Raw genomic sequence first — 18,817 nt, 5'->3', positions numbered from 1 at the left:
AGAAGATCGTCAAATTATTACTGTGGATTCTTTCTCTCTCCTGGAGATGTTATATAAGGTTTTCTCACACCTGTTGGACTACTTTACCAATTCTCAACTCTCTCAAGCACACACCGGCGAATTTCTACTGTTCATCTTCTTCTTCACACCTGCAACAATGGCTGAATCTTCATCTGTTTATGAACAAACTGCTAAGTCATCTCTTCTCACCATTAAACCGAATCAAAACCTCATCATTGAACTCTCACCTTTCCAGTATGATCCCTACATGCTGCAAGTGGTTGAATGCCTCAAATATTCACCACTCGTCATAGCCCTGACCCAGGTGGAGTGTGTTCCAATGTCACTTCTTTCTCAAGTCTACTCAACCGCTGTCTACGATGAAGCAAAGGAGCATATTTTCTTTGAGATCGTCAATCAAAAGACATCGATTTGAAAAGCTAGGTTTTGTTTGTTGCTAAGGCTTGCTGTCGACGACTCCATGATCAACCCTGATTCCATTACCACCACTCAACTCTTCACAATGTTCTATGATATGGGGTACACCGAGATTCTCACCACTGTCACAAAGTTCAAGAAATCATGTCTTCCTCCTCAGTGGAACGGTCTATTTACCCTCCTCCCCAAGGGTTTATCGGAGAGGGTTGCAGGTTCTGATGGAGCGAGCAGGGCGTTCATGACCCTTCTTTATGGTCTGTACGATGGCGTTAACCTGGACTTTGGCACTATCTTATGGTCTCAACTGGTTCGGAGTATAAGCTCTACTTCACGCTACTCTAAAATTTCTTGTGCTAGGCTTTGGACTCTTGTTACTCAATGGGCGATGGAAAAGTTTCACGTTCCAACAATGGCAGACTCACTGAAGTCATCTATTGCTACTTTTCACACGACGAGGATACTTGTCTCAGATCCATCGAAGTTTCTCTTTATTGGTTCGGTTCCGGAATCTATGTACAGGTGTGTTTCCAGTGAAAGCAAGGTGATAACTGAGTACAAGAAGCTACCCCCTACAGGGCCAAGGCAGCTTACTCCAGAGATGCAAAGCTCCCTAGATGCAGTAGATAAACCAGTGAAAAGAGGGAAGAAGCCTGAAAGAAAAGGGGAGAAGGAAGGTCAATCCTCAAAAGTCTCTACTCCCAAGATGCAAAAATCTGAACAAGTAGCTCCTACTGCTCCAAAGAAACGAAAGACCAAGAAGAAAGCACACAAGCTGAAGTCTCCTTCCCCTTCTTCAAGTGACTCCGACTATGTTCCATCTGACCCACAGCCCGAACCAGAGTCCAGTGATGATGACGTTTCTCTTCATGACAACCTGCCTCGAGGTAATTCACCTCCACCCTCACCAACTAATGAAGGTAACTAAAACTCACCTCCTCATTCTCCTACACAATCGGTTCCTATAACTATTGATCCCTTTCCTCCACCCATCTCATCTTCAAATACCACCTCGATTCCAATTCCAACCCCTTTATTTACCGAGTTTACCACAAATACTACTTCTCCAACTGAACCTAATGTTCGTGTCAACGTATCTGATACGAGGGCATCTACTTTCGGTTCTGAACCACCAATTATCTCAAAACCTTTATCCCCACCTCCTTCACAAGAATCTGAACTTGTTCTTGGAGGAGAAGGCATGGAATTCGATTCTGTTTATTATAGTCCATATCGAGTACAGAGCGATGAAGATGATGACGCTCCTGTAACGAATAAGCATTTAAAGGATATGAATGACAAGCTTGACCAATTGCTTTCTTCCTCTTCTTCCGGAAGTGCATACTCTGAAGCAGCAATCAAGGCTCTGTTGGCAACCTTTGTCAAAGAGCATGATTCTTCAATTACTAATGTTGTCAAAGCTATCGATGCTTCCACTTCCACCTGTCAAAAAGCTTCTATTGCAGTTGAAGCCTCCACCAAATATTGCAAGCAAGCGACCGCAAACGTCGAAAAACTAGTTGCAGCCTCAACCTTTCCTTGACTCTCTTCAAGCTGCAGCTTAGAAGAATGCTCAAACGGTGAATGCTTCTGTGGATAATCTTACCCGTTCGCTTCAGGCTGAAAAGAAACATTTTGAGGAAACACGCAAAGCAATCCAGACTGCCAACACCGAGCTTCAAACCTCTGTTGGTGCCCGTCTCTCTCAAATTGAAGTCGAACTAGCTGTGGAAAGCAAGATCATGGATGAGCTTGATAAACGAATTTCACAGCTTAAAATTCAGAACCTGAAGCTCAAAACGGCGAATAAGGAAATTGAACAACTTAAGTCTGAAAGAGCAGTAGTCAAAAGCTCGGTTGGTGATGTACACTCCATTCTTCTACATCTTCTAGAATCCCATGACTCGGTTCTTACTATCTCAATTCGACGCCACTTGGCTGAGAAATTGAGACATGCTCTAGACATTCTTAGCAGGATTGAAGGTGTTCCGGAGCCCGTTGTCCCTCCGAAACAAGGGGGAGAAAATGTCACTCAGGGTCAATCGCAACATCCTCCAAAAAGCAAACCTATCACCCAACCGAAAGTCACTGCTGAGCCGAAGGGTAATGAAGCTTCGGGCAATATGAAGGACAAACGAAAGAAGAAGATTGGTGATGATGATGAGGATGAAATCAATGATGTGACTGGTACAGGAGAAAAAGCTTCTAAAACCGTAAGCCTCAAAGTCAAGCCTGATGATCGAGAGATTGAGGCAAAGGTTTGAAAAGCGAAGGGAGTATTTGATAAGGAGAGGAAAGCGAACGAAGTATTAGAACAGAGGAAATCTATGTTCCCTCTGTGGACTATGGAAAAGCTTCAGAAGGAGGTAATTGAAGCTCCAAGCACACATTGGCTTGAACCGGTTCTTTCATTCGCTCTTGAGAATTCCAAGGATTCTCAATTTGACATGCCAATCACCCGAAAGGCATTCATTTTTCATTGTTTTGAGTCAACAGTTGCCATCCCCTCTCCTGACCGAAAGGTTGATCGAGACCTACTTGAGTACTATCTTAAGTTTGCTCAACCTCAATACCTTACTTGGAGTAATCAGAAAATCACAACAGTCAAGGTGTTGAAACCCACTTCAGCAGGGAAGTTTATCAATATCAAGTTCAAAGTGACCCGAGGCTCAGACAGTTCAGTTCATATGATCTCCCTGGCTGATTTGCCAAATTTGAATCCTCATGACTGGATTCTCCTGAACAATATTTTGTTGACTAATCAAAAGGAGTATGAGCCTATTATAGATCACATCAAGCGAATTTCGGTGTGTTATATTCTTGAAGTCACAAAGATGGATCAGGAAATCACCTCTGCCATAAAGAAGAAGCCCACTTTCAAGCCAATTGGGAAGGCAAGCGACATCAATTTGATGATTAAGGGCGAAATCGACCCCAAGTTTCATACAGTCATGTTCATCAGGGGCGAAGGTTAAAAATGTCTGTTCGCTCTTGTTGACAAACACCTGTTCTCCACAGCCTGCTTGGAGCATATTCTTGATATCATACACGGGTGCGATCAGAACAGTGAAACCGATAAAAAGATGTTTACGGATATGCTTCGGTGGTATATTCTTTTTCGTCAAACTCTTCTTGCCATCATCCCCAAGCTGTGCAAGACTGTGAGGAAAAATACAGTTACTCAACCAAAGTGATCTCTCGCCTTAATTGGCGCAACAGGGGAGATTGTTGAGTTTATGTGTTGCGCCATTGGGCCTTGTTAGTGCGGTCCAATTGTATTCACGGTTTGGGCCTATCCAACCGCGTGTTTGTTTTTAGGGTTTAGTATTTATGGTGCATGCATGCATCTCGTTCGAAAAGCTTCTGAATATTTCTTTGGACAAGTATTGTAACCCTAGTACCCTCTAAAGTAGAAGTTCTTCATCGAGCTCTTCTGAGGGTTGCTGTTTTAATCATTCGACATTCGTTTGATTCACGTTGGTGTTCATTGTTTCTTATTGCTTGTTATTGTCATGTTAATATCTGTTTGAATCTATCGATCTAAGAGAACTTTATTCTCATCAATTCCGATAAGGTTTTTAGAGATACATTAACAATAATTTCCTTTATGATTATCCTCTTAAATCTCAATAAACACACTTTGGCACACATTCTGATAAAGTATTGAGTATTTTTCTGAACTGAATCGACAGTTACCTCTTCTAAACAACCAAACATCCCATTTTTTGTTCGTAACAGTCACTTAGGAAGCCCTTTTGGGCTATGCATAAAATGCAACCTGTTTCGTTTTTTCAGGTGTCATCATTTCATTCTTTGACCCGACCCGAAACATCCAACCTACATAAGGATTTTGAATCCTAACCGTTCCCACTTTTCTCTTTAGCTATCTTCTTCCTAGAATGATTTCATCCATACTCCGTTCTTTAAAGCTTTTCCAAACTCCTTCAGTTGCGTCCAAATCCACTCAAATGGCATTCAAACTGTAACTAAGAACAAATCATCCAAGGGATCTGCTTCGTCCTCATCCATTGAGTTAATATTCAGAGAAACAACTCAATTGTTTTCTTTCGGTCCCATGGATTATGATGAATCTATACGAAGCATGATCGAGTTCATCTCCCTCCATCCCATCGCCATTCCTTTCAACAAAATCCCTAACCCTAGTTTTCCTCTACAACTTCTGCACAAAGTTTTTAAATGACTGAAGATCGACAAAAGAAGTTCTTTAAACGAAGATCACAAATTACAAAATTGTATCAGTTCACAAAGGTACCCTCCTCAAGTACTACTAGAAAAACAACCTTTTACGACGCGCAATGCTTGTCGTAAAACGCTCAGACGATGCGCAAATACGTGTCAAGGAAGGCCCTGTCATAACGAGAGACGACACGTTTTTCCGCGTCGTCTATAGATGACGCGCATTTACGATGCACATTTATGACACGCAATGCGTATCATTAAAGCCGCTGTCAAGAAAGGCCATGTCTTAAATGAAGATGCCACACATTTTTGCGTATCGTAATTTTAAATTTTAAATTTTTTTTTTATAGATTTACTAATTTTCAAATTAAATTTTCATTTCATGTGTCATAATAGAAAATAAAATACCATATACAAAAAATACAATCCATTGCATAAAAGTTAATGTCATACAAATAATCATTTCAATAGTAGACAAATGTAATACATCAAATGTGAAAGAGATGAATGTCATCAACCAATAATAGTTGAACTACAAGAACTTGTTGCCCACCTTCACAACATCCAAGCTACTTTGTTTGACACTATGCACATCAACAACACTTACAAATTTGAATAATGCAACCATTAGATTCACATAAACCAACAAATCCCAATTTTTAAAAATAAGCCAAAAAAACAAAAATAACTTTAAGAATGGGGTAATAAGGTCAAATATGAGGTTGAAAGTACCTGACAACCAAATTTTAACATACTAGTTCCTGTACAATCACCCTTTAAACAACCAAAAAAACATTAGATAATTATGATAACTATCATTTTAAATAAAAAAAATTACAAATTAATATCACCGGTAACAGTGTCAGGCTGGAAAACATTAAAAAAGTGATTTCTATAATCTATATATACATGACTTTATGGGAAGTACCATTAAAGATATATTCATGGGAAATTTTAAGGGCTGAATGACATCTTCGCCCCTGCTGCTGCCACCAACACCGCCTGTATATAGAAGATTTCAAATTAGTTATAAAAAACAAAGTTCAGTTGACACAAGATTGTAATCTAACTTCTGCATGACCTCCATACTCATCAACCTGCTGACATGTGGCAGTCGGATCACATGAATAACAAACCACAAGCAAAAATGGTTATAAATGTTGGGTGTCTGTGTAAATTTATCAAAAAAAAGAACTTATTTGAAAAGACCAAATTTTCACCTTGATCGCATGGCCGGTATGTCGGACAACCACCATTTGAAACTTTCCATGCATTTGTCCTATTATGAGAGTACTGGTACAGAAAACAGTATAAGCAAATGGCATTATCACAATCTAGTAAGTTGTATATGAAACCAATTTATCACACTAATGCTAATAAATTTTATAATTATTATATCCAATCATAATTATAAAACCAATCTCAGTACAAAAACAATTCTCATCAGTCATACAACACCTCTTCTTCCCATACATCCACAAGAAAATTCACCATTTCCTGCCACATTTTAGTTGGAGTCAAAACTACAATAACTAGCAACCAAGTTTCAAAAGGAAAATATATATAACTTACAGGTAAAGGAATCGCCTTTGGAAAAGGCTTGTTTGTCCCAAGCAGATTATCATATGTTGCATTCCAAATACACAAATAATTACAATTACTCATATATATATATATATATATATATATATATATATATATATATATATATATATATATATACTCAAAAGCCACTACAATTAAGATCAATTTGTAAGGATTATTTTCTAATGAACTACCACTACTACTACCACCGATCTGACCAGCATTCACATATTCACTTCTTCCACCACTTGAACTCGTCGACACATTTACAAATGACGTACCTAATAACATCAACAATCGAAACCAAAACCCATCAAATTTTGACTTTCAATAGTCAAGTTAGAATGTAGAGTATTCCAAAGATCAAATTTAGACTTACAATCGTAATTCGCCCAACCAATCCGTTGACCACCAAGATCATAAACAACAATCCTATCTTTTAAAACAAGATTTGCATCAAATTAATAACAATACAAGTTAAAAACAATGAAAACGTAATCTTTTTTTCACATTTTTGTTTATTATATATACCTCCTAGAATGGTAATTCCCTGTCCACGAATTTTCTGAAACCCTATGCACCATAGTCAAGCCCCACCCTATAGAAACGAGATCATTATTTTGCTACTTTTCAAGATTATAATCATTCACGTAATCCTAATTTCTGTATAATTTAAAGTGTTAGATATGAATCTATAAATTACCATCGAGTTCTGTTGTAACACCCATAAAATTTGAGCCAAATTAAAATATTTTAATCATTCAAAAACCATTACGTTCATACAACTCGTTTTCTAAATAGTGTAAACATCAGAGTATCCCCCAGAACCATATCATATAAATCCTAAAACATGAGGAGCGGTACGATCACACCTTCGCCTTGCCACGATCTCCTGAAGTACCTGAAACAATACACTGAAACTGTAAGCCCGAAAGCTTAGTGAGTACCCCCAAAATACCAACCACACATATCACACTCATAACATATCATAAATAGAACTACCATGCACATAGGGTCTACTGTGTGACTGGTCCGCCCGCACCGGGCCTTCAGTCCACCTGGTCCACCCTCCGAGTCTAGCCATGTACGTCGAGTCTACAGTGTGATTGGTCCGCCCGCACCGGTCCTTCAATCCACCTGGTCCACTCTCTGAGTCTACAGTATGACTTGTCCGCCCGCACCGGGCCTTCAGTGTGCCTGGTCCACTCCCCGAGCCTCGACACGTCTGGTCCGCCCTCTTGGGGCCTTCAGCCTATCCGGACAGCTCGCTGGGCCTTCGGAATATCCGGTCCGCCCTGGGTATGTTCGCCTTCAGCACAAAGCAGGACCCGCCTCAACCCAACCCCCGTCAAACAACCATGTGCACATAAAACAATCAATCACATAACAATCCTCAACCAGACAAACAGTCTAACAGATCACATAGCATATCAACATCCTAACCAGGATTCCGACCTAACCTGTCACTAGCATAACATTACCCTATATCCCGGGTACCGACCTTAACCAGGTCACTAACATAACACCATCCTAAATACCAGGATGCGGATCTAGCAAAACAATAACATAACAAACAATACCCGAATTTCCATCCGATAAAGGGCCGACCTTGGTGCCGTAGACCCTGCAGATATAAAGAGGATAACTCACCTCTCAATTGCCGACTGAAAGGATAAGATCAGCTGCTCTGATAACCGACACGAACTCCACCACCGAACACTACCAAAGAACCAATTCCATAAATACCAAAATCACCAAAATACACTTGAAAGTCAAACTGGTCAACTCTTGGTCAAAGTCAAAGTCCTCAGTCAAAGTCAACCTCCCTGACTGACTCTACTCGCCGAGTCGACCCGTCGACTCGTCGAGTCCCTATACTCAGAAATTCCCATAACCTGAGTCTACTTGCCGAGTCACCCCAAGACTCGTCGAGTCCAACGATCTCCGAGTCCTATCCTGTCCAACTCACTGAGTCACCCCTCGACTCACTGATCTGCGTCTTAACCAAAAGGGGTTAGGGGTTCTGCGACCAGACTCGCCGAGTCCAAGAACAGACTCGTTGAGTCCACGACAATCTTCAATAGACTCGCCGAGTTGTTCTTCCAACTCGTCGAGTCCAAGCTCATCATCATAAGACTCGTCGAGTCACCCATGCGACTCGCCGAGTTAATACGCCACTCAAAGTCTAATCTCTAGCCCGACTCGCCGAGTCATCTCCCAGACTCGTCGAATCCATACGTGCATTTCCAAAATCTCGAGACACAGAGCTGCTCCTTTGCTCCAAACAATTGATCGGGGTCTCTAGAGTCCATTAGCAACATAAAGTTGCTACCTTTACGTGCTTCTTGCCCCATAATACCAAAAACCAAGCTAGAAAGGGACTTAACTATTGGGGAAAGGCTTTTGCATAGCAACCAAAAGGGCTTTCTGCATCTTTGATCCAAATAGAGCTCAGATCTAGAGTTTCAACTCCAGATCTAACTTATACACCAAGATCTCATCATATCATCTCCAAACAAGCCCTAAAACTTCCATGAAAATGGATCTAGAAAGGGGAAAGCCAAGGATAACGATTCATTACCTCCAAAATGACCTCCTGCTGAAGAGTAATCTGAATCTCCACAAATCTCCTTGATCCAAGCTTCTTGATCTTCAAGATCTCTTCACAAAACACTTAACAATGCTCCAATTTGCTTCCAATGGCTCTCACTCATGATTCTAGGGTTTCTGGGTCTCAAAGGGGGCTAAGGGAGCTGAGGGGAGGACATTAAGTCCCTTAAATAGGGTGCAACCCTGAAGATTAGGGTTTTTCCTCGACCAGTACTGACTCGTCGAGTCCAGCCGCCGACTCGCCGAGTCAGGCCACTTAACCCCGTGCCACGCACCCGCTTCGACTCGGCGAGTCAAGAGACCTACTCGCCGAGTCCCTTCCTTTATTTTCATTTAGCACCCTTCAACTTCTTGCTTCCGAACTTGGGATGTTACAATTCTCCCCCACTTAAATTAGGCTTCGTCCTCGAAGCCTGCGGCAACACGAACTTCCGGATGATACTCCCACAATGCATCCACTGATATCAAACCGGCCCAGATTCCTTCAATCACTGCTATCGAATCCCTAAAATCCATCTCTTCCCTTGCAGGGTCCTGATCAACTGCTTCAAGCCGGCCATTGGCTTCTTTTCTCTGATGACAACACTCATCAACTAAGTGCCACCTGAAGACACTACCTTACTTCCGTCTTACACATTCATTCACAACCTGCGAAAACTGGATACCACAACACCCACTGAGCTCCGCCAAGACACTAATTCATCTTCCTTCGCCAAAGATTGGCGATAACCCTGACAACTAGCAACCTGGAACGAATCCTCATGATGGAATACCCCAGGTTGGAATACCTCCACATACATAACCCAAGCCTATAACCATACTCGGAACTAAGGACCTTGTCCTTGCATTACCCTCGAACCCTTCGGTTCGACACAACAGAGTGCAATCCACCCACACTTCCCTATCGCGATCTCTAGGTCCTTGACCTCCGACTGTAATATCCTTATGCAGTCCTCAGCACCGGTCCAGACTGCTCCCGAGTCTGTTATCCTGCTGAATCACCTTCTTCTGTCCCATTCCCCGATCTGGAACCACTATCCTCCTCCTCTTCCAAGGAGACCGAAAACATGCCTGCGCATCATCCAACATTGCCACAACCTCAACGGGCATCCAACCCGTATGTGCTTCCATATATCTGGTACACTCCTAGTGCTTACTACCAATAACTGAAGCACTTTCGATCATCCATTTACTCCACTGCCTCCCTTTCAGAGGACCCACACTCCTTCCGGAGCTACATACCTTTCCTTTCCAGGAAGTCTACTCCACAACCATAACCGCACTTATAAGTGCCACTGAGCTAAACCCCACTCTACCGATCCACTAACACATACAGAGTCTTCAGCATGACTGGACCGCCCTTCTAGGCCTTCAGCATATCTGGACCAATCTTAGAGCCTTCAGCATGTCTGGATCGCCCTCCTGGGCCTTCAGCCTGTCTGGACCGTTCCCTGAACCTCCGGCCGACTCCATCATCATGATCAATACTTGGGGCCAGACCATATCGATTACTATTGCATGGTGACTTATTCACTCATTCTCCTCCTATCAATCCATGAACACATACAGAGTCTTCAGCATGACTGCATCGTCTTCCCAGGCCTTCAGCCTATCTGGACCACTCTCAGAACCTTCAACATGTCTGGACCGCCCTCTTGGGCCTTCAGTCTATCTGGACCGTTCCCCGAGCCTTCGGCCTGACTGGTACGCCTCCCGGCCTTCAGTCTATCCGGACCGCTCAAATGCCGTCACACATCACCCTGAACCATTCCTTCCGGGAATCCCTCCCATGCAGTCTGTTCTAGCCCTCTAGGGGTTCCGAACTCCACATCCGTTCTATGAATCTTTTACCACGGCCTGATCCCAGGCCTCTCAACAACCAATCACTTTCTCTGAAAACCATGGTCTGTTCCCTTCCCCATGTGTCTATCTCCACATTCTCAGCTAGCACAACACTGAAATCCAACAGCTAACCATCCCTGGATATATGTTGTTCCACCGGAGAATTTTCTAATTCTCCCCCACTTAGTGCATCGACTACTAACCACCGTTCTCAAAACCGGCATGGCTCAAACGCCCTTACTCTATATATTCCCTCTTATCCATGAACTGACTCCCTCGCGAGTGAGTAACCTTCACCGTATAACCCTTCCACCACCGCACACCTGAACTCCAAGGAAGTTCGAATCTCGACTGAACACTCCTCGCAACGCAGTCGCTATTCCAAGCAACGAGATCATATACCTTATCTTTCGACCAAGAATCCTCCTGAACACTAACTACCACTCCTAACTACTAAGATCCTCAATCATACTATGAAACATGCGGAACAATGCAGACAGATTTACAATACTACACAATCAACAAGATAACAAGATATCAAAAAGGAAACATACCCGCAGCTGCATCCGGCTCTACCCTGACCTCCTTTGCTGTAAGCCGAAAAGCGCGTCCCTGAGCCCTCGGAGGCTCCGCTCCACCCTGAGCCCTGCCAGTAATCCTCAAAGTGGCCGGTGTTGGAGCCTACACCGTTCCTGCAGCAAACTGTGGGCAGTTGGCCCTCAAGTGTCCAACCTGATGGCAATGATAACAAATCCTCATATCCTGCACCGGGGCTGACTGACGGCAATCCCTCGCATAATGCCCCTCTCTTCCGCACTTGCGGCATGCACCACCGGACCTACAAACTCCGGTATGACCCTTCCCACACTTTTCGCAAGTGTGGCTGCTCTGACTCCCAATCCTGGAGTCAACGGTTTTGAACCGTTTCGGCGCCGGTTGCGACTGCACTGGGGCCTGCCTCTGCTCTCGCAACTGCAACTCAATCTCTAACTCCCGCCGCCTGGTGGCCTCCTGCAGCTCTAACAAGGTATCACACCTTTGCGTGGACACAAACTGCCTGATGTCCCTCTTGAGCATACTCAGAAATCAGGACATCTGAGCCTGCTCTGAAGCAAACTCTGGGCAAAACATCTCCCTCTTAGTAAACATCCTGGTGATCTCCGTCACCGATCTGAATCGTGCTTCAGCTCCAGGAACTCCTGAGCCAACCTCTCTCTCTCAACCCGTGGAACATAACGGGTACTGAACATTTCCCGAAACTGATCCCACGTAACCGCAGCCCGCTGCGCGTCAGAATAAGATCCCGTAGTCAACCTCCACCAATCCTTCGCTCCGAGCCTCAAAAGGTTCAGAGCACACCTCACCTTCTGATCAGCAGGGCATGAATACATGAAGAAACATCCCTCCACGTCTGACAACCACCTCATAGCAACGATCGGATCCTGAACTCCATCGAAAGTAGGGGCTTCGTATTATCGAAGTCCCGATACTGAAAACCTCGACTGGTTCCTCCCCCTGCTACTACTACAGCCACTGTAGCTGCCGCGGCAGCCGCCTCCGCGGCAGCCGCCTCCGCAAGAGCTGCATAGCGCTCATCAAAGTACTCAACCATGGAAGTCTTGATCGACCCAAACATTTCCGGCAACTCGTCCCGGAACATGGCAACAACCTCGTCATGCAGGATCTCACGAATCCTGGCATCAACCTCGTCCGTACTCATCTGACCAATGACCTCGGGTGGTACTGACCCATCCTGACCACCCTCTCCCGATCCTGATCCCGAACTGGATCCTGCCCCGAAACGCCTCGTCATCGCCATACTACAATACACCAACGAGACCCTTAGATACATCTCATAATCATCTGGGGACTATCTCATAACCGATACCCTAGAGAGTTGTGACTTCCTTGATACGCGTATGGGTACTGTGCTTTCAGTAGTACGGGCGCATACCTTCCACACCTACCCATATTTGTCTCAAGTATCACCACAACACTCTAACCATATACACACACCCGCTCAATCCTCACTCCTAGAGGAAAAGCTGCATATCTCAAATAAGGAAAACCCTAGGTTAATAGGCATCACATAATAAGGCAATTATATCATGCAATTCCTGAAGATCCCTAGCCTAGTACTAGCATGCTGTTCTAACATATCACATAATCAAATAACTTGTATGGTATTTTGGGGTCTACTTACTGGCAATTCTATCATGCAATTCCTGAAGATCCCTCTGCATCCTCCTTTACTTATTTCGAAAACCTTTTGAAAACCATTTTGAAAATCCCTCCCTGATTTGAGACTGAATTCACACGAATATTCATCCAATTCACTCAAACCAAGGCTCTGATACCAACTTGTAACACCCATAAAATTTGAGCCAAATTAAAACATTTTAATCATTCAAAAACCATTACGTTCATACAACTCGTTTTCAAAATAGTTTAAACATCAGAGTATCCCCCAGAACCATATCATATAAATCATAAAACATGAGGAGCGGTACGATCACGCCTTCGCCTTGCCATGATCTCCTGAAGTACCTGAAACAATACACTGAAACTGTAAGCCCGAAAGCTTAGTGAGTTAGCCCCAAAATACCAACCACACATATCACACTCATAACATATCATAAATAGAACAACCATGCACATCGGGTCTACTGTGTGACTGGTCCGCCCGCACCGGGCCTTCAGTCCACCTGGTCCACCCTCCGAGTCTAGCCATGTACGTCGAGTCTACAGTGTGATTGGTCCACCCGCACCGGGCCTTCAATCCACCTGGTCCACTCTCTGAGTCTACAGTATGACTGGTCCGCCCGCATCGGGCCTTCAGTCGGCCTGGTCCACTCCCCGAGCCTCGGTACGTCTGGTCCGCCCTCTTGGGGCCTTCAGCCTATCCGGACCGCTCGCTGGGCCTTTGGAATATCCGGTCCGCCCTGGGTATGTTGGCTTTCAGCACAAAGCAGGACCCGACTCAACCCAACCCCCATCAAACAACCATGTGCACATAAAACAATCAATCCCATAACAATCCTCAACTAGACAAACAATCTAACAGATCACATAGCATATCAACATCCTAACCAGGATTCCGACCTAACCGGTCACTAGCATAACATTACCCTATATCTCGGGTACCGACCTTAACCAGGTCACTAACATAACACCATCCTAAATACCAGGATGCAGATCTACCAAAACAATAACATAACAAACAATACCCGGATTTCCATCCGATAAAGGGTCGGCCTTGGTGTCGTAGACCCTGCCGATATAGAGAGGATAACTCACCTCTCAATTGCCGACTGAAAGAATAAGATCAGCTGCTCCGATCACCGACACGAACTCCACCACCGAACACTACCAAAGAACCAATTCCATAAATACCAAAATCACCAACATACCCTTGAAAGTCAAACTGGTCAACTCTTGGTCAAAGTCAAAGTCCTCAGTCAAAGTCAACCTCCCTGACTGACTCTACTCGCCGAGTCGACCCGTGACTCGTCGAGTCCCTATACTCAGAAATTCCCATAACCCGAGTCTACTCGCCGAGTCACCCCAAGACTCGTCGAGTCCAACGATCTCCGAGTCCCATCCTGTCCAACTCACTGAGTCACCCCTCGACTCACTGATCTGCGTCTTAACCAAAAGGGGTTAGGGGTTCTGCGACCAGACTCGCCGAGTCCAAGAACAGACTCGCCGAGTCCACGACAATCTTCAATAGACTCGCCGAGTTGTTCTTCCAACTCGTCGAGTCCAAGCTCATCATCATAAGACTCGCCGAGTCACCCATGCGACTCGCCGAGTTACTACGTGACTCAAAGTCTGATCTCTAGCCCGACTCGCCGAGTCATCTCCCAGAGTCGTCGAGTCCATACATGCATTTCCAAAATCTCGTGACACAGAGCTGCTCCTTTGCTCCAAACAATAGATCGGGGTCTCTAGAATCCATTAGCAACATAAAGTTGCTACCTTTACGTGCTTCTTGCCCCATAATACCAAAAACCAAGCTAGAAAGGGACTTAACTCTTGGGGAAAGGCTTTTGCATAGCAACCAAAAGGGCTTTCTGCATCTTTGATCCAAATAGAGCTCAAATCTGGAGTTTCAACACCATATCTAACTTATACACCAAGATTTCATCATATCATCTCCAAACAAGCCCTAAAACTTCCATGAAAATGGATCTAGAAAGGGGAAAGCCAAGGATAACGATTCATTAATTCCTTTAAATAGGGTGCAACCCTGAAGATTAGGGTTTTTCCTCGACCAGTACTGACTCGTCGAGTCCAGCCGCCGACTCGCCGAGTCAGGCCACTTAACCCCGTGCCACGCACCCGCTTCGACTCGGCGAGTCAAGAGACCTACTCGCCGAGTCCCTTCCTTTATTTTCACTTAGCACCCTTCAACTTCTTGCTTCCGAACTTGGAATGTTACATCTGGTTAAGAAGATAGTCTTGGGGTCTTAAAATCATCGAAGCACCGCCGGAAAAATTCAAGCTTACAATTGGAAATATCTTCGGCGTACTGAAATATTATCAGAAGGTTTTCCGTGTTACTTTCATCGCAATGTAAAACATAGATGAAAGGAAATGTAGGTTATGGGTAGTTGATTGATGAAGAAAACCTTGAGGAAATCACATAACACTGGTCACCTTTTGAGGTAATAGGTCGGACGAATTATGAAACAGACTGTGTAATCTGCATGAACGGAAGTCAGAAGTAGTTGTTTAGATGAAAGTGACAATGAATTTGACAAAATTTTCTCCAATTTCAACTTACAGCATCAACGAAAGGATCATAAGCTTCTTCCACAAGGTATGAACGAGTAATTCCACAATCAATTATCGTCCCCCCTCGATTCCCTGATGTTGCAAATAATGATGGATCGAATGGCAATGGCTGTCCGTTCACAGAAATGCTTAACAGATCTATGTTGTAATGTGGTCTGCATGGATGCACATGTTAGCATTGTTAATGTTTTATGATAAGAGATAAGCGAAAGAGAACTTACTGCGACTGGATTAATGGAGTATACATCATGGTTGGCTCGATTATCTGACCTAGAACCAAAATCCCACCGCCACCACCGTTTCTGACGAGACAATGAGAGAAAGCATCTGGGGCGATCCCTTGTGAAGAAAGTTGCGTGATTACAGAGAGTCCTTGTTGACTGAATCAAAAGATTTCGTCAATGGCTCTATCGGATTTGGTTAAACCCCCAGTTTGGGATGTGCTACATCTGGTTCATGAACTTGCCAAGTCAATTAGGGTTTTTTTAATGAAAAATGAAAGGGGTTAATGGATTGGGATGAATTACCCAAATACGATAGATGCTGAAGCGTTTGATGGTTTTGAATCGCCGATGATTGTATCAAGATGGATTAGATCAGAAATGTAATACCTAACGTCCCGCTACCATCTCCATACTGGAATGTGTAACTGCATTGGTGATTGGAATTGGAACAGCCAGAATCAAATGATTGAGTTCCTAAAGAACATGACAATGAACAAGTATCAAAATTTATGCTAAAAATAGTAAATGTGAGCATGTGTGTGTGGTGTTGTGTGCGACTCTGAAAAGTATCTGAATGGGATGCACAAGTAGAAAAGTATGGGAGAATGATGTTGTACCTGAGAAAACAAATAAAAAGAAGGAGAAAAAGGGAGAAAGAATGGATCCTACCTGAGATGCGTAGAGAGTAGAAGTAGGGATCGAGTATGGAGGAGGAAATCACAATTGAACCCGTATGATTTTTCTAGTTAGGGTTTTATAGAGGAGAAGATGAGAAGTTTCAAAATCAAAATTAGAGGTAAGAATAGAGCAGAAAGAGGAACCTGGATCATGTATTTGACATTCTTGATGGAATCGTTGCTCTCGACCTAGAGAATGATGGTTTTTACGGTTAGGGTTTTATCATACGAACGTGAAGCATGAGCACCTATGCCATGAATGATTTGATCTCGATTGACAGAAATACAAACATTAGCATATCATGATGGGGGGTTTTGTTATCGGTATAGTGCGACAGGAAAGAATGGTTGGAGAAGATGGTCGATTACACTTGGCGGTGTGAGATCGGAGGTTTGGGTGGTGGAGCGATGCTGCTATGAAGACGAAGGCCCCAAGGATTTTTCTTGCTAATTAGAAGAGGCTGGGGGTTTTGATTTTTGGGATCCAGCAGGCGGGTGAAATCCCGCCTTAAAACGCGTGTTTCATTAAAAAATTATAAAACAACACACTTAGATGAAACACATTTTATGAAAGCCGCCCTCCGCATTTCCTTTTTTTTCTTTTCTGACACTAATTTTAGGGCACGCACAAATGTGTGTCCTCTATCCTTCAATTTGCAAAACTGACATTATTTTTTAGGGAACGCACAAATGCATGTCCTATATCAGCGCGTGTCATTGTTTGCGCGTCATTAAAGGGCTATTTTCTAGTAGTGAAGGCCATAGGAAATGCAGAAAACCCCAAAGGTTTTCAAGTGCAGGAACCAACGTCTGAAGAATTTCAGTCATTTTTAGCCAAATCGGTTACAATGGGGAGTTACAGGCAAAAGAATTTAAGGAACTCAGTTGTTCCTGGTCTTTGGACCATATTGATGCACCTGATTCTTTGAGTTTTATCCGGAAAACATGGTGGTACAGATACCATGAGCAAAGAATGGCTCTACGTTGTTTACAACATCTTCACCGGAAGAACTAATGTTATCGACCTGTTGGAGGTGCTATGGCATGATTTTCGGATATTCGCAGTCAAAAGGAAGCCGAACAAGATTTCAAGTCCGAGATTTTGAGCTCTGACACTACAACAACTCGACTCAGAGAGACATGATGCAATTCCTCTCAACTCAGACATCCAAGCGGCATCATGCACTTTCAAAACTATTAAGACTTATAGGTTACCTAGTCAATATGCTTTTTGACCTATTAGACGTCTACCTGAGCATATGTTGTCCATGGTTCCATTCTACTCACCACATCTCAAACATCATCTTGAGATCTCGGTTGTGTTTTTCCCAACACAACCTACCCCGATCTCGGTTGAAACCCCCTCGAATGAGAACAAATCCACCACCTGTGGAGGACGCATCAAACAACTTGCCAAGTGAAAGGCATCACCCTCTAACGTTCGAGACAAAAAAACCAAAGCTAGTGAATCCTCTTGAAAGGATTCACAAATTGACATTCAATCTAACTCTGGATCTCCGTCTACCCAACCTAGAAACTCTTCCGAAGTACCCTTCGGAGTTTCAAAATTACTTACACATACTCACGGCGAGTCTGCTCATAATCTACCCACATCTTCTCAAAAAGATGTTGCCGGTATTGAACAAAGTCCCTTGAAGCCCCTTGGAACACACTCACGAGTCATTTTGGAAATCCATATCATTTCTTCACAAGCACAATCAGGGGCCCCTGCCTCTGATTCTAAGCTTTCTGAAGCAGGATATTTCCCTCCTACTTTGAAATCACTGAACATGGTCCACCAACATTTACAAGTGCAGCAGGTCTTGAGTCGAATGCTAAAGAAGATATTTCCAAGGAGATCATATTTGAATATGATAACACTTTCGTTTGTGCTATTTCGATCCCCACAATTCTCAATCTTCTTCAGAAGCCATCTTCCTCGAAACCACATTATAACTCCGGTCTTTTCTCATCCTCCGAGGAATTTGATGATGAAAATATTGAAGGGAACAAGAACTCCTCTCCTCCTCCTGAAGGCACCGTGAACGATATTCAAGGTAACGAAGCTCAAGATAATCCTGTTGTCGATTCCAATCCTTTCGAACCAAATGGTAATGAAAATGAAGATGATAAGAAATCTGAAAGTTTCACCTGAAACACAAGATCCTCAGATGAGAACATTGTAGATCCTTTTTCCCTGTTGGGACTTCGAGACAATATTGCCTCAGCCAACTCCGAAGTTGATTCACTTGATCAGAAAGTCACAAGCCTTGATTCAAAACATGATCAGAAAGCTGCACATCTTGATTCCAAGCTCTAGCTCATCCTCAAATCCCTTTCTGAGATCCAAGATGCTACTCCCTCTGAACTTGATCGAACCAATCAACTCGACCAACTCATTTCCCTTCGTCTCAGGCACACTATCGAAGAATTTGAGCAAATGTACAA

The 18,817-nt window shown here is 43.5% G+C and overlaps 1 pseudogene; it reads right to left on the bottom strand.

Moving 5' to 3' along the window:
• Positions 1–6,399: 6,399 nt before the first annotated feature.
• On the bottom strand, positions 6,400–17,333 carry LOC145131820 (aspartic proteinase 36-like; annotated as a pseudogene).
• Positions 17,334–18,817: the final 1,484 nt, after the last annotated feature.

Source organism: Lactuca virosa, chromosome 8 (genome assembly GCF_052849685.1).
Source record: "Lactuca virosa cultivar CGN04683 chromosome 8, Lactuca_virosa_CGN04683_v6, whole genome shotgun sequence".
Lineage (NCBI taxonomy): Eukaryota > Viridiplantae > Streptophyta > Magnoliopsida > Asterales > Asteraceae > Lactuca > Lactuca virosa.
This window is presented reverse-complemented; position numbering and strand designations above follow the sequence as displayed.